The following is a 14281-nucleotide window of genomic DNA, read 5'->3' as shown; positions in this document are numbered from 1 at the left end:
ACCTGTGCTTCCCTGATTCTCAGCCTGCTACTTACTCATCCACTCTTATACTTTCCAATGCTGCCCTTCCCCCTCACTAACCCCAGGACTTCACTGTTCCCTAATCCTCTGGCACAGGAAACCACCAGAGTGATATGGAAAGAGCTGATGGGAACCTCTTATCAGAATTGTTGTAAAATATTGATAGAATGCTAGGACCAGTCAGGAAAAGTAATGCAGGATTATGCAAATTCTTCTAGGTGGCCATTGAGGTAGCCTGACATGTTTATATAGTAATATATTTATTCAAATTTTCCACCTTACCAAAATGCCCAAGGACAGCACAGAATGCAACATAAGAACCAAGTGCAATGAGCTTGTCCCGAGCACCCCTATTAATGGGGATGAGCCTTCAGCACTTGATAGCTCCATGGTGGGCCTGATGTCAGGCCTAGCTAGTATTTTGGATATAGGGCTGGTGTGGGGACTAGAAGTCAGGAGCATGTTTCTTTCCCATCACCTAACTCACTTGTGGCCTCATGAGCAGTTGCACCTGGGCAGCCTCTGATTGGGCTGATGTGGTTTAAACTGTCTTCAGTGCCAGAATCTAGGGGCTTGTATTGGCTGCTTGCCTTGTGGGGTGAGGTGGGCAACATCTGTTCTTTTGTAGTTTACCTCTGAGGATCAAACCACATTTGCTCCTTGGAGGAGGTTTTCTCGCCCACCTGACCCTTTTTGTTGGCATACATTTGCTCATGCTGCATTGATGATTCTAGCTGGTTGGGGTAGTTTGTCACAGCTTTGTGTGGGCGGGGGATACTTAGGCAAAGTATTGAAAACATTTGCTTATTTTAAGTTGCTCTAATCTTTGCCTGACGGTGAACATTAGGCGTCTATCCTTAGTCTTCAGCCTGGTTTAGACATGAAGGTCCATGCCAGTATATCAAGCTCTTGCTGTGTGCATGGCAGGGCAGTAAGGTCAAGTTCAAGGTTATCCAGCACTGGACGGTAGATAGCTTACAGTGCTTTTGTATTTCTTTGCTTGGGTTAATACTGTTCTTTTTGGTTCTGCCTTATTTTGCAGTAAACAAAGCTGTGGCCTGTTTTAACTCCATCTGTATTGTATTATGTCCTTATTTAAGTGTTAACTGTCTAAGGGGAGCAATTTCTGTTTTGTTTTAAGTAAGGAGGCATTGTTTGTTGTTCAAGTTCAAAGAACTTGGTTTTAGTTTAGCCACCCATCTATTTATCACAACTGACAGTCTGTACCACACATCTTGTCCCCATCTATATATATCTGCACTTGGCCCCTTAGCTATATAGTAAGCTGTATTGTAGAAAAGTATTAGCATCATATCTAAGTTATTTGAATGTTCTAATGTGTACTTATTAGATGTTTCATTAGTATTATGCTGACATCGTATTATATCTCTGTTATTTGAATTTTAGTGCTGTTAAATGTGTGTATTTTTGATCCTATTTCATGGTAGTCCTATTATTAGGTTTGTTTGCTGTTTTCAAGTTTACCTCATTGTTATTTTTATACTTGGTCATTTTACTATTGTTATGCTGTTAACAAAATTGTAAATTTGATGTTAAAGTGTATTTACTGTAAACTGCCTTGGATGAATCTCTTCATAAAGGTGGTTAATAAATCCCAATAAATAAAGTCTACATGTCTTAAATTATACTAATCTGCTGCTTATGTTGCAATGGTTATTGATCTAATTGTTATCAAGGTGCAAAGATAAGTCTCATGTCCCCTGTTAAATACAATAATTATAGTTAGCAACCACACACAGTTTAGAAAGGCAACACCTTAAAAATCACCTAGGATTAAAGTTCATCACCTTATCGAGGTTGTTTTAGCAGTTACATGACACGATGTAAAAAGAATTGAAGCAGTGCAAAGAAAAGCTACAAAAATGGTATGGGATTTGCGTTACAAGACGTATGAGGAGAGACTTGCTGACCTGAACATGTATACCCTGGAGGAAAGGAGAAACAGGGGTGATATGATACATGTTCAGGTCAGCAAGTCTCTCCTCATATGTCTTGTAACGCAAATCCCAAACCATTTTTGTAGCTTTTCTTTGCACCGCTTCAATTCTTTTTACATCCTTAGCAAGATACGCTCTCCAAAACTGAACACAATACTCCAGGTGGGGCCTCACCAACAACTTGTACGGGGGCATCAACACCTCCTTTCTTCTGCTGGTCATACCTCTCTTTATACAGCCTAGCAACCTTCTGGCTACGGCCACCGCCTTGTCACACTGTTTCGTCGCCTTCAGATCCTCAGATACTATCACCTCAAGATCCCTCTCCCTGCCTGTACATATCAGACTCTCACCGCCTAACATATACGTCTCCCGTGGATTTCTACTCCCTAAGTGCATCACTTTGCATTTCTTCGCATTGAATTTTAATTGCCAAACATTAGACCATTCTTCTAGCTTTTGCAGATCCTTTTTCATGTTTTCCACTCCCTCCGGGGTGTCCACTCTGTCACAAATCTTGGTATCATCTGCAAAAAGGCAAACTTTACCTTCTAACCCTTCGGCAATGTCACTCACAAATATACTGAACAGAATCGGCCCCTGCACCGATCCCTGAGGCACTCCACTACTCACCTTTCCCTCATCCGAGTGAATTCCATTAACCACCACCCTCTGGCGTCTGTCCGTCAACCAGTTCCTAATCCAGTTCACCACGTTGGGTCCTATCTTCAGCCTGTCAAGTTTATTCAAGAGCCTTCTGTGGGGAACCATGTCGAAAGCTGGCCTAATGGTAGGGCCTCCACTGTATTCAGAATCCAGGAGGGTTTACTCAGCATTTCTGAGCACCTCACCGGATAACAGACCAACTTGTAGTTGTCCAAGAGGAATTTTGTACTACTTATTATTTTTATTTATATTTTCAAGTTTTCGATGTTATGGTTTTGATTTTTAGCTTTGTCTCGTGAAGACACCAAGGAAGAGAAACATGGATTCATGTAGAGTACAAGAAGACATTGGATTTGAGCATTTGAGTCCCTTCTCGTGATTGACATTTGGTACCTAGAGATAACTTACCAGTATCTTAGAATATTGTACAAATCATGTGTGGATGTCATTTTACTGTGCCGTATTTGGATTATAATTACAATGGAGATTTTGAAGCCCTAGAACGTCTGGAGATATTCCAAAGACAGTTTGTATCAGGACTTTGGGGATTTTGTCCTGTTTAATCATCGGAACATCCAGATAATCATAGTGTGCAATTTATTTACTTGTTTATTTGAATTTTGTTCACACCTTTCCAGTAGTATCTCAGGGTGAGTTACATTCAGGTACACTGGGTATTCCTCTGTCCCTGGAGGGCTCACAATCTAAGTTTGTATCTGAGGCAATGGAGGGTTAAGTTACTTGTCCAAGATCACAAGGAGCAGCAGTGGGATTTGAACCAGGCATCTCTGGTGCTCTAACCACTAGGCCACTCTTCCACTCGGATTGGACTGAGTTATCAGATACGTAATGTCTCTATTTCATTTATAAATTACATAAATGATCTTAGTGTAGGTTGATTTCATGTCTATATCAGGGAGGGTCATTTTTTTTTAATTATTATTTATTTATAATGTCAACATTAAATTACACTTTTATATATAGCTAATAATCTCACAGTATACTTCTTTATAAATCCATCAAATTAAGTAAACGGAGATCTTCGAATAAGCGGGGATCTTCAGAATTTTTAACAGCGCAACCATCCAGGAAATCATTTTTCAATATAATGATGGTGCTGTTCACCTCGTCATGAATCAACCCGCATTCCTCCTAATTTTTCTTTGTTTTCAATATTCTCAATAGTTTCTTAAACCATAATCCTTAAAGTAAACCGTTATAACTTAGCTTTTTAGCGGCTATAAGCAGCATTAGTTCTCCAGATTCAAACCTCTGCCGACTTGGCCAGGTTTCGAATTTCTTCGTCAGGGAAGAGGTTTGCTAGGAAGAAAAACAATATATCAAAAAAGAATATCAAAAAAATCCCCATTAGCATCAATATTTCCTTATAATAAATAACTCACTGTGAAGTTACCGCCTTGAACTTTCCTTCAGCATACAAAACAAAATGGCTGCGGCGTCTCATCAGCCCCAGCAGTTTAAATAAACCACAGCTGTAGAGTCCACCAATCATAGTGAGACCACGTCATTCATGGGTTCACCAATCAGAGTAAAGACCATGCATTTCAATCAGATTAAAGACCACCAGTCTATTTCAGAATTAAGTCCATAAGGATACAGCGTATGAAAATGAAAAATCCACCTTTGCTCTTTGTAATTTAATAAAGATCCAATGTTACCCCCTTCCCACCCTAGTTGGACATAGTCTATAATTCGCCATCTAATATCCTCTATTTGGTGATTAGAGAATCGGCGTCCATACAATCGAGGGAGGAAACCTCGTCAGGTACGATTCCAACAACAGGAATATTACAGCAGTCCTCCGGGCACAGGACGATATTATCAAACCAGGGCTCGATCGAATCAGAATCAGTGATTGTGAATGTATCAACATTGAATTTGACTGCTGTTCAAGATAAACTCTTACATTTAGGATTGGGTTTTGTCCCTACCGTGGCTTATGATCCATTTAAGACACGGGTGGGTTTATATAAGTTTTTTAGAAAATTAAATCTAAAAAAATTCTTTCAAGATCATCCGAATGTTCCAGACATATCAATAGTTCAACCAAAGTCTACTTGGATGCCTTATGAAAATTTAGACCCCCTCCATTTTGGCGTTTCAAAGATGTATTTTATATGAACTTGAAATAATGGAACGTCAATATAAATTGGAATTCAAACCACAGAATTTATCTAGAGAATTACGGGAGGCACTGACATCTTTACAGAATCAATCTGAGGTGCTTATTGTATGAGCAGATAAAGGTGGTGCCGTTACGATATGGGACAAGCAGAAATATCTTTGCGAAGGGCGAAGACAACTGTGTGATGAAACGACATATAGGAAGCTGCCGTCAGATCCTACTTCCAGTCTGAAAAACCTTATTAAGGGTTTAGTTACAGAAGCAGTTGAACAACAAATGTTAACATCGAGAGAGGCTCGTTTTCTCCTGGAGGAATATCCAAATACTCCTAGGATCTACTTTCTTCCAAAAGTGCATAAAAATATATATGATCCTCCTGGCCGCCCAATTGTAGCTTTATGTAATACTATACTTTTTTATCTAAATTTTTAGATGTTTTTTTAAAGCCTGCGGCCAGAAAAGTTACATCTTTTCTTCAAGACACTACTGATTTTTTGCGTTCTTTACAAACTGTTCAAGTGTCAGAGGACTCTATTTTGGTTACGGTAGATGTTACTTCTTTATATACGGTGATTCCTCTGAGAGAAGCTTTACAAATTATTGCTGATATACTTGATATGCGCCCCCCTGGTCAACAGATCTCTAAAGACTTTTTGATGCAATTGGCACAACTGGTTATTGAAAAAAATTATTTCTTTTTTCAACAGGATTTTTTTTAACAGATCCAAGGTGTGGCGATGGGGGCGTCTTTAGCCCCCTCAATTGCAACTCTTTATTTAGCTAAATTTGAGGACTCTTTTATATATACATCAGAAGAATTCCAACAGATCTCTCTCTGGAAGCGATTTCTAGACGACATATTCTTTATTTGGAACGGATCTCCTCAGTCTATTCAAAATTTTATGGTAAAGTTAAATTCATATCAGAATAATTTGAAATATACATCTAAGTCTCATTTGATAGGTATTGAATTCCTGGACGTTTGGGTATATAAAAAACATGGATGCCTATGTACTCATTTATATCAGAAACCTACTATGCGAAATACCTTGCTTCATATTTCCAGCTTCCACCCATACCACCTTAAGGCTAGTTTGCCAATAAGCCAATTCCTAAGAATTAGAAGAATCTGCTCTGAAGAGGAGATGTTCGAAAATCAGGCATGTAATATGACAGCACGATTTTTGAGGAGAGGATACCCTATAACAACTATTAAAAAGGCATATCGAAGAGCAAAATATGCCTGTAGGGATCGGCTTTTACAATATAATGCGCGACAGGAAGAAGATAAGCTTGTCTTGGTTATCCCATACTCTACCCTAAGTTCAAACATCAATAGAAGTATACATTGCTACTGGAAAATGCTACAGGTTCATACCTGTTTTGAAGATCATCCGATTTGTGCTTTTAAAAGAGGGAAAACAATAGGTGAGATGCTGACCTATAAGAGATTGGATTATATTGTAAAGGACTCTGAGATTTTGGGACATTTTAAATGTAATTCATGCCAATGGTGTGAATCTACGGTAGAAGGGGTATCTTGGACCCCCCCTGGATCTACACAATCGATAGTGGCACGGGCTCGGACTAACTGTAATTCATACAATGGTGTATATGCCATTATATGCCCCTGCCATATGATTTATATAGGCAGATCGAGCCGCCCGATCAAAATCAGGCTGAATGAGCACAAGTCACGGATTAAAAATAAGGTATTGACTGCTCCTTTAGTCCAGCATTGGATGGAAAAAAATCACCAAATAGAGGATATTAGATGGCAAATTATAGACTATGTCCAACTAGGGTGGGAAGGGGGTAACATTGGATCTTTATTAAATTACAAAGAGCAAAGGTGGATTTTTCATTTTCATACGCTGTATCCTTATGGACTTAATTCTGAAATAGACTGGTGGTCTTTAATCTGATTGAAATGCATGGTCTTTACTCTGATTGGTGAACCCATGAATGACGTGGTCTCACTATGATTGGTGGACTCTACAGCTGTGGTTTATTTAAACTGCTGGGGCTGATGAGACGCCGCAGCCATTTTGTTTTGTATGCTGAAGGAAAGTTCAAGGCGGTAACTTCACAGTGAGTTATTTATTATAAGGAAATATTGATGCTAATGGGGATTTTTTTGATATTCTTTTTTGATATATTGTTTTTCTTCCTAGCAAACCTCTTCCCTGACGAAGAAATTCGAAACCTGGCCAAGTCGGCAGAGGTTTGAATCTGGAGAACTAATGCTGCTTATAGCCGCTAAAAAGCTAAGTTATAACTGTTTACTTTAAGGATTATGGTTTAAGAAACTATTGAGAATATTGAAAAACAAAGAAAAATTAGGAGGAATGCGGGTTGATTCATGACGAGGTGAACAGCACCATCATTATATTGAAAAATGATTTCCTGGATGGTTGCGCTGTTAAAAATTCTGAAGATCCCCGCTTATTCGAAGATCTCCGTTTACTTAATTTGATGTATTTATAAATAAGTATACTGTGAGATTATTAGCTATATATAAAAGTGCTTTGATATTAGGTGTTTGGGATATTCTGACTATCGGAGAACATTAAATTACAAGCATTAAATCTTGTTACAGAAAAACAGAGCACATATGATAAACATTAGGAAATAAGTAAGTTAACCTCTCTTAATATTTAAGAGAAGGCTAAAAAAATATATAACTCTTTCTTAGACTACCTACCAGCTTATTTTCGAAAGAGAAAGACACCCATATTTCGACCCAAATCGGGAGATGGGCGTCCGTTTCCTGTGGGCGCCCAAATCAGTATAATCGAAACCCGATTGTTGGCGTCCTCAACTGCAGTCCGTCACAGAGATAAACAGATCATGGGGGCGTGTCAGAGGCGTGGCGAAGGCGGGGCTAGGGCGTGGTTATCGGCCGAGGAGAGATGGGCGTCTTTAGCTGATAATCGAAACAAGAAGAGCATTTTTGACGAGAATTTGGTCCACTTTATTTGGACCCTTTTTTTTCAGGTCCAAGTCCCAAAAAAGGGCCCAAACTGACCAGATGACCACCGGAGGGAATCGGGGATCACCTCTCCTGACTCCCCCAGTGGTCACTAACCCCCTCCCACAAAAAAACCCCCACTTTACAAACTTTTTTTCCCAGCCTGTATGCCAGCCTCAAATGCCGTACCCACCTCCTTGATAGCAGAATGTGTTCTATCCTCTGACAGCCTTTCCCTGGTTCTGATGTGGGTCTCGGGTGAGTGTGACACCTTTTCTGTTAAGGGCACTGCAGAGTCACATCAGCAATGCATTGTGGTGGGTGTAGGGTATTGGGCTCCATGATTCCACTAGCTTGTGTTAAATGCTCACGATATTGGTAGTTGGTAGGCTCTACTCCCATGGTGCTTTTCCCCCTGCCTACTGGGTCAGAGTGTGCCCTGTTTTGTTTCCGGTAGTCCATGAGGTAGTGGCCATTTGTGTAAGACAGTTTTAGATCCCTTTCATGTGTTAGCCACGTTACAGCACTTAGTTCTTACCTTGAATGTTGCTGAAAGAGGGCATTGTACACCATTCTGCCAGCTCGGACCTACTGCTAATCTCAGTACCAGCGAGACTCGTTGCCAGTGGGACACAACCTCTGATCTGCAGTTAACTGTGAGTAAACGTGCTTATTCAAATAAAGGACGTTTTCAGCAAGATTAGTGTTCAGGTGTGAACTGCTGTGCCAAGGTTATACAGCAGCAACAAGTCCTGTCCCTGGAGCACTTTTAGTGAGTACTGCAGTGCACTTCAGGCAGGCAGACCCAGGCCCATCCCCCCCCACCCGTACCACTTGTGGTGGTAAATGGGAGGCCTCTAAAACCCACTGTACCCACATGTAGTTGCCCCCTTCACCCCTAAGAGCTATGGTAGTGTTGTACATTTGTCCCTCCCATGACCCAAATGGTTTGGGTTAGGACATTTCTGAGCTGGGCATTTTTAGTTTCCATTATCGCTAAAAAAAAAAAAAAAAAAACCCATCTCAGATAGGCCCAAATCCATGGCATTTGGTCTGTCCAACCCGTATTTTCAAAACAAAAGATGGACGCCCATCTTTTTCGATAATACGGTCTGTCCCGCCTCTTCACATACTCATTTTCGGACATAGAAGCCCATGGAGATGGGCATTCGCGTTCGATTATGCCCCTCCTAATCAAACTAGTGGAGGGCGTTAAGTATCACTGGTGGAAGAAAAAGAAAAACATCTTAACATAGAAGGCCTGGTTAACTTCACTTAAATTATATCTCAATCCAGATTTTCTTAATATTCAGAGACTATCTGGTCGCTTTTTTCATCTCTAAGAAAACTTTCAGCTGGTCTGGTTCAAAAAAGACGTATTTTTTATCTAAGTAATTTACCAAACATTTACAAGGATAAGACAGAATAAATCTTGCCCCCAACAATCGTGTCTCTTCTCTAAGAGCCAGGAAAGCTTTTCTTCTGTCCTGTGTGGTTTTCACCATATCTGGGTAGATCCATATTCTATCTCCAAGAAAAGTTTTTGTGGAGTTTTTAAAGAACATTTTCAAAATGGAGTTTAGATCCTGTTCAAAGACCAATGAAACAAGTAATGTTTTCCTTTCAGAAATCTCAATAGCAGATTGTTCTAGAAGAGCAGTTACATTTTGTAATCCCTGTACTTCCTTCAACTTCTCTCCATGTTTTAAATCAGGTAAACAATATATTTTGTTGACTGGGGGGTATTAAATCTGGGGAGTATTGAAGGTTTTCAGTCAAATATTTTTTAAACATAGCCATCGCATTCATTTCTGAAGAAGTTGGAAAATTCAGCAACCTTAAATTCAAACGCCTATTATAGTTTTCAAACTGCTCTATCTTTCGATGTATCATCAATTTATCTTTTACTAACAAGTCCATTTTTACTTTTAGAGTAGAGAGATCTTGTTGAACAGCACCATTAGTTTTTTCCGATTCTTTTTTAAAAGTCTCTAATGCGGATGTTAAAGAGTCCAATTTACTCACGATTGGAGCAACTGTAGTAAGCGTCTGTATCGCTTTCCAGATGGAATCTAAAGTCACCGCCTCTGGAACTTTTAGTTCAACTTTGTTTAATTCTCCCAGCGTCTCAGCTTGGGCTCTGGGAACAAGATCTCCTATTGCGCCATCTTCGGACGTCTCCAGGAAGTCTAGCCCACTTCTGAGACCTGCTGGGCAAGGCGGGGGATTAATCTCCGGTGAGGATAATGATGTTTTTATTCCCTGTGAGAAAGACGGTCCACCAACGTCTCCCACTGCGGGAATTTGACTCAAACCGGTCTGTCGTGGAGTACTAGTGGTATATCTGTCAAGCTTACTGAGTTTGTCACCGGTAAGCCCTTGACTACTCCTTTCCGCTTGGTATGCGGCATATTTAGGGAGGGAAAAACAGCTTTTTTTTTACTCCGTCGGAGAAAATCTCAACCACCAGGGAAAGATTCAGAGATGCAGCAGAGCGTCCACCAGTCAGTCTGCCATCTTGACACGCCCCCCCATCGAGGGTCATTTCGTAGGTCAGTGCAGTTTTTAAACTAAATTGTGTTAATGTTCTATTAAAAATGTGTGGTATTTATATTGTTTAGAAGTAATCTTTTCTTAGTTTTTTTATAGGATAAGTGTGATTACTTTCATTGGTGTATATGCTCAGGTTTTAGTATTTGATACTTTTAACTACTGCGTGAGGAGTACTTTTCAGCCCACAGAATTTACCCCTATTGCCTCCATTCTGTCTCTGTCCTCTTAGAGGCTCCAAAGAAAAACAAGCACCATTTTATGCTGCTTTCTTCATTTCCAAATCAAAATTATGCTTGGATCTTCCTCCATTCATACACTGGATGCACTAGCTGAAAAATCTCCCTATTTGGGATGGTTTACTGTTGGCAACTGTGCTGAAGGCATAAAAGGCGCAAATTATGCACACTAAGTTATAGACTTGATGTGCTTACGCTTGTGAATGATGTCACAAATTGGTATTTATGTGTGCATGTGCTGGGCGCTGCTCTATAAAATTGGCACGCTAGACACATGCTTCCAGATTTTATATAGCATGACTTAAGTTTCTTTAAATTAGTCCCAGTGTACCTGAATGTAACTCATGTTGAGCTACTACTGAAAAGGTGTGAGCAAAATCCAAATAAGTAAATAAAATAATAAGTTGTGCACACAAATCCAGTCGTATTCCGGATTTGCATTCGCAACTTAATTAACAAGCCAGTCAGCACCGATAACAAGCAATTATTGACACTAATTGGCATTAATTATACTTTATGCACACAACTGTCTAAAGTGTATTTTGTACACATGGGCATTTCACAAATCTGTGTGCGCAGTTATAGAATACACCCGGTCTGCGCCTAATTTAGGTGTCGGGATTTACAACAAGTTTTACTTGGCGTAACTGCCCGTGACTAAATTTAATTACATGGACGGTCATTTAGTGTATTCTGTAACCCGATGCGGAAATTTAGGCTTATTCTATAAAGTATGGCTAGGCATATTTTTTTCTGCGTGGATTTTTCAGGCGCCATATGTAGTGTCTGGTCCATGGTGTTTAACAGCAAATGGGTTATACCAGTGGGTGGAGCATGGGCATTCTGCCTAGCAATATGTGGACCTTATGGAACAGTATCAGATGCACACATTGCTAGGTATACTATGGCATTCCAGCTTATGCCTACGATTGACCTGATGTAAGCAGTCACGCGCCTAAGTTTCGGCATGCCAAGGTGGCTTTGCACTGAGGTACTGTAACGGAGGTCGTATCTTGCTAAGGACATAAAGACCTGAAGCAGTTCAGAAGATGACAACAAAAATGGTATGGAGTGTGTGCCAAAAATATATATGAGAAGAGACTTAGACCTAAATGTGTATATCCTAGAGGAAAGGCGGGAAAGGGGAGACATGATACAGACGTTTAAATACGTGAAAGATATTCATATACAATCAAATCTTTTCCAGAGATGGGAAAGTGGTAGAACTAGAGGACATGAATTGAGGTTGCAGGGTCGTAGACTTAGGAGTAACATCAGGAAATGCTTTTTTTACCGAGAGGATGGTGGATTCCTGAAATACCTTCCTGGTGGAGGAGGTGGAGACAAAAACAGTGACAGAATTCAAAAATACGTGGGATAAACACAGAGGGATCCCTAAAATAACCTTAGAACTTTAAACAGGGCATAGAGAGATGTTACTTGCACAGCAGATTGTCTGGACCATACAGGTCTTTACCTACCATCATTTACTCTGTAACTAGGTTTTATAACCCCTCCCTGGCTTCCTTCTCAAAGGAGGGGAAAGAGCCAGGAAAGATGGAAGTTGACATTTGTTTGAGGCTTGCAGAGGGTGGATGATTTTCTACAAGAAGCTCCCAATATTTCTAGCTCACAGCTCTGCCCACAGATCCTTCCTGCTGCCACCCAGGCTGACAAAGAGAAACAAAGTACTCCAAATCCAGTAGTAGTGGCACAGAAAGCTCTAAAAATGCTTTTCCTGTTCTATTTTTTATTTTAGAACTACTGGCTATAACTCCAACCCCAGAAATATTTCTTATCTAGTCCAGGCACTGAGGTGCTTTTTATAAATACATGTTTCCTTCTTTAAACTGTGTAGGAAGACAGTCAAAAACATCTTTTCTGACCCACCCAGCTCCGGTGTTTCTAGACTCTAATTAGGTTCCAGTTACTGCAGACTTGTTTCTTTTATTGGATGTTTAAATACCTGTCTCTCAGGAAGGATGTACCCGCGGCCTATTATAACTGCAGGAAACCATATATAAATCCAGGCCAGGCTGCTGCCCTGCACAAGCTAAACAGGTTAGGCCTCTTAAGCCTGGAGAGGGGATATGATAGAGGTCTGTAAAGTCCTGAGTGAGGTAGTAAAGGTAAAGAAGAAATGGTTATAAATTCTTTTAAGTAGCTCCTGCCCAACTGGTAGTGGGTTTAAAATAAATTGGAGATGGTAAAGATGTTTTTAAGCAAGGTTTAAACAAGGTCGCGGCAGCCATTTTGATGAGGCAGCTGCTAGGGGCAGGAGTGAGTGTGGTCCACTCCTGCCCCCACTGGACCACCAAAATGCGGGGAGGGGGGGATCAGAATGGGGCTGTTTTTAGGGGTAGGGGGATTGGGCGGCCTGGGAAAGATTTAAAAGCTATGCAGGTCCTAGCTGATATTCAGCCCTTCTTTCACCTCAAGTGGCGCACTAAGAAAGTATGCGCACCATAGCTGCCTTTTTATCGCTCCAAAACACCTTTTATTGAGATCTGAGGCTTCCCTCCCAAAATTTAAGCAGTGAAGACCCATTATTTTTCATCTGGCCTTTGGACCCTCACCTCTTCCTAGCTGATAGGTTTAACCTGTTGCTTGCAGACTAAGGCACATCAGCCCCTATATTTTACCATTATGAACCCTCCTGTTGGCTGAATGAGAACTATCCAGTCACAATTGGTATTCCTTTCTTCCTTTCCTGCCTGTAGTTGTTAGATTTTCTTTATTTTATGTGTTAACAGTTCTGATCCACATGGTTATACTAGCAGTATATCAAATTCCTTAATAGACTATAAACTATAACTGTCTTATGTGGGCCATGACTGAATATCGGCTGGGACCTGTAAAAGCTCCAGTGGCCAGAGCCCCTGTTATTAGCCCTGGGTACTCAGTGCCAGTGCCTACACATGGCTAGGTGCTCAATATCGGGGTCTAATTTATCCGGCCAACGTTGACAGCTACCAGTTTGAATATTGCCCTCTAAGACTTTAAACCTGTCTTAAATCTTTTATGAGATTTTTCTGCTCCAAAGATATTTTGGCAAAGTGCCTTGTATTAGCATTATTACAGGAAATGTCTTCAGTACAGCAGAGACATTGGACTATGCAGATTGCCAAGTCAAAGTGGGTGTTTTCAGGGGGGGGGGGGGATGTCATTATTGTTGATATCTTGCTATAGGGGGGAATAAAGAAGGGGAGGTGTTAAACATGATAGTTCCTTTGGTGGAACTGCAGGGGGCACAGGGGGGAATTTGTGGGGGAGGGGGACGGAGGGTGGGATAAGGGGAGGGGGTTTTAGGTAGATATACCAGTGCTTTTTTGCGGACAGACATGGGTAGAGTTCCTAATTTTAGAGAGGGCAGAGGTTGGGGAGGGGTTTCTTTTCATTATAGACAGGAGGGGAGGCCACAGTCTGGGATGGCAACCCCCGGGGTTACAAATTAGTTATGTTACATGTGATAGTACTAACCTGGGAGATCTACTGTGAAGATTGTAACATGGAATGTAGGGGGGATAAACTCGTCTATTAAACGAACAAAAGTTCTGCAACATTTACAATGCCACAGGATTGATATAGCCCCTCTGCAGAAAATGCATCTCTCAACCCAGGAACATGCCAAACTTCATACATGATGTGTGGGGACAGCATAGCAGCAGCACAGGGGAAGAGGGGAGGAGTGGCTATTTTAATCAGGAAAGGGGTGGCAGTAAAACTAGTA

This window comes from Microcaecilia unicolor, chromosome 11 (genome assembly GCF_901765095.1).
Source record: "Microcaecilia unicolor chromosome 11, aMicUni1.1, whole genome shotgun sequence".
In the NCBI taxonomy this organism is placed as follows: Eukaryota; Metazoa; Chordata; class Amphibia; order Gymnophiona; family Siphonopidae; genus Microcaecilia; species Microcaecilia unicolor.
The sequence above is the reverse complement of the archived record's forward strand: the minus strand, read 5'-3'. Positions refer to the sequence as shown.